The sequence below is a fragment of the Pantherophis guttatus genome, chromosome 4 (assembly GCF_059756535.1).
Source record: "Pantherophis guttatus breed Tessera chromosome 4, ASM5975653v1, whole genome shotgun sequence".
Classification (NCBI taxonomy): Eukaryota; Metazoa; Chordata; class Lepidosauria; order Squamata; family Colubridae; genus Pantherophis; species Pantherophis guttatus.
Window position 1 is genome coordinate 99,919,279 of NC_142066.1, and position 3,394 is coordinate 99,922,672.

At 47.8% G+C, this 3,394-nt stretch overlaps 1 pseudogene; it reads left to right on the plus strand.

Annotated features, from left to right (window-relative positions):
- Window positions 1–1,324: 1,324 nt before the first annotated feature.
- LOC148114261 (uncharacterized) lies at window positions 1,325–2,736 on the plus strand (annotated as a pseudogene).
- The last annotated feature ends 658 nt before the right edge of the window (window positions 2,737–3,394 follow it).

Below are 3,394 nucleotides of genomic sequence, written 5' to 3' on the forward strand. Positions count from 1 at the left end.
TTGTTTTTATTGCCTATATTGTAAAAGTAACTGCATACACATGCTCACACAGAGAGACACACCATTCAGAATTAGACTGAAATTTCACTTACCTCCATACAAACCTTCTCCTAGGTTGATTTTTTCTCTGTGGCACTAAAGCCCAAGCAGTCACATTTCCCTGCTAATTTCATGGGGAGGGACATTCCTGTCAGGCAATTCCCTCACTTGAAGAGATAGTAGAAAAGTGATATCCAAAACCCAAGCCCTGACTGTGACTGACAAATGATGCTGCCCAGTTGCCCAGTAAAGCAGGATATGTTGCACTGGTGGTCTCATAAGTAGAAGTCCCAGGGCTCATTGTGTGTAATTAAAAAAAAAACCTAAATAGTCTGGACTGCAGACTGACATCTGAAATTAATTGGCATGGAAAATTGGATACTGTAAATTTCTTTCTAGAACTTTTCTCCTGGCTGCTAGACCTTCATGGTTGAAAGCTTTTTTGGGAGCCACTGAAGGAATCCTTCTTCTGCTGCCTCTATCAATGCCTTCCCTTTGCACCAGAAAAAAATTAAAAGCACCCATCAAGCCTCCCTGATCTGATCAATTTTAATTTTTTGCCAAGAACATGTTTCAAAACTCACACATTTTGGGGGAAAAAAGGAGAGATTGTAAGAAGTTAGCACTCGCCCCTTTCCTAGAAGAATAAAATATTTCAGGAAATATTTAAAAAGGCAGAATATTATATTTCCCTCGATGAGAAATGGAGAAACATGTTTTAAAGACAAAGCAGCTTCCTGCTGCCCCCACCCACATCTTTGTCAATGGGCCATTAAGGCCTCAGCCAAGCTCACTCATTTCTTGTCAATGGGCCATCATCTGCAACACAATAGGACTCATTGCTTGCTTGCTCAGCTGCCATGAAACGGGGGGGAGGGGGGAGCTATTGAAATTCTTGGGAGGGGGGAATTGAGCTGGTGGAGAAGAGGAGAGAAACTTTCCTTCAGCAGTTTCTTTGAAGCTGATAACAACTCAAGGTCGACTGTTGTGGCATAGCAGGAGGATGGCACCACCAGACGTTGCACCACACATGACCCCTGGGGGAATTGTGGATTGGATGATTTATGCTGGACAGTTGGGGGAAGGCTTTTGGGGATGCTTTCTATATGTAATTTTCACACCTTTTGCTTCAGACCTTGCTTTTTTTTGGTTGAATTCAGTTCATACTCAGTAAAAGTACCTTTCTCTATGAAAATGGACTGGGGGTTTTCTTTCTTGAGTATTGAAAGGAGGCACACCTGACATTAAGCAAGGTCAACCTTAACAGCCATCCCGGACAACTACCATGGGGGCTGAACAAACAATGTCTGACCAGGACAGCGACCAGGAACAGATGGAGGCAGCCGGCTCAGCAAATTCATCACCACAGCCTGCCTGGGAGGCATCAGACTGGATGGCTAATTTACAACTGGAGGAAGATCCAGAGAAAGCCAAATGGTCGCTGGGTGAGGGGAGGTTACCAGAGCTGGAGAAGACTCCCCAAGGTGTAACAAGTACCAGACGCCAAGGGGGAGAAGCTGGCTGGCTGCAGGAGCAGAAAGAAAACCTCCTGGTCACACAGGCCCTGCAACTTTTGAGAGAGGCTGAAGAGAGCCGAAAAAGCTGGGAAAGGTATGCATACTTCTCCAGGAGGGAGGATGAATGCCCCAGAGGTGGAATGGAGGCTGCTGCTTGTGGGGAAGAGAGAGGCCAAGCTGGGGAAGGAACAGCTCAAGCCTCCGGAACTGAAGCGGCTGCTGCGGCAGCCCAGGGCCCCCCAGCAAGACAGGCACCACCACAGAGGCAAAGTAAGCCAAAAATTCCCCCGATATCAGAAAGATTCGGAGGAGACCCAAAGAAATTGGGATTTTTTCTGACCCAAGTGTGGAACCACATGCAGGACTGGGGGGAGGATTTCCTCTCAGACGCCGCATGCATGAGGTGCGTTACCAAGGCCCTGGAGGGGGTAGCAGCTGAGTGGATGGTGGGGCTCCAGAATGAAAATTCCCCCTGCTGAGGAATTATGACCAATTCATGGCAGCTCTCAGAATGCATTTTGAGGACCCATTAGCCAAGCTAAGGGCAAGAATTAGAATGAAGGCCATTCACCAGGGGCAGAGATCGGTGGCGGAGTACACCCAGGAGTTCCGCAAGTTGGCACCCTACATGAGAGAGTGGTCAGAGGTGGCCCTACTGGAGAACTATAAAGATGGGCTAAATGAGGATGTCTACAAGGGTTGCCGTTCCCGAGGGGCCCCTAACGATCTGCAGAGCTGGTACGTATTGGCAGCAGATGTGGAGATCGACTTGGCCCGAGGTCATCTCCATGGTGGGTGCACCTGGGATCAACCACCTTCCTCATTCCACAAGGGGGCACCAAAGACCGCAATGGGGACAGCAGGGTCAAAACCAAAATCCTCCACTTGTTTCAAATGTGAGAAGGAGGGGCAGCAAGCCATTGAGTGCTTCTCCAAGCCTGGAACCAAGGCGCCCTCTACCGGAGGAAAGAGAACTGATAAAGCACTAGTGAGAGCCCACGAGACTGCCCTAAAAGGAGTAGACGTCATTGAGTTCGCTCCCCTGAAACAGGGTGAGTTGGGAACTCCAACCATCGCCAATGACAGCGAAACCGAAACCGATTCCAACAAAGACCTCCTGGTAAGTCAGAATGGGGGCCCCATGACCATCCCTGAAGAGGTTAAAGGTTCAGGTAATTGAGAATTCTTTGGTCAAATCCCAAAGCCTCAATATATAGGCCTGAAACTTTGGTCAAGGTTACATATTTGCTTTTTGCCAGTAAGGAGTTGCTGAGATGACAGAGAGTATTTTTATCTGAAAAGAGCAGACTGACCCAGACAGATGCATCCTGTTGCTGACTTCTGCTGACTTCTGCATTTAATTTCAAATGTGTGCTATGTATAATTACACTCCAATACATTTGTATTATTTCCTCTTTCTTGATATCTATTGCTAAATGTCTGGACTAAACATTTTTCATTTCCTCTAAGACCAAATATGTCTTAATGCACCCTCGACAATTATCTACGTAGTACCCCTTCGGGGTTCAGACAATTTGCTGTGTAACTGCTGTTTGAACCTTATGCATAATAAATCTTTCCTGCATTGAAGGGCTTGGTCTGGTCCTGTGGTTTTTTTTTCCTATAACAGATGGCGACTCCGCCGGGACTTTAGACTGAGGCAATATTTTGCTGAGGGCCGTTCAACCCTTCAGGCCCCCACGGCAGCCGCTCCTGAACATCCTCCAGGGCCCACGGGAGTTTTAGACTTCCGGGAGGCGGCAGCGACTTCCCTGTGAGGCTGACGGTGCTGTGAGCGAGTCCAAGAACCCTGTGGTGTAGGAAAGGAGGTGTGAGTG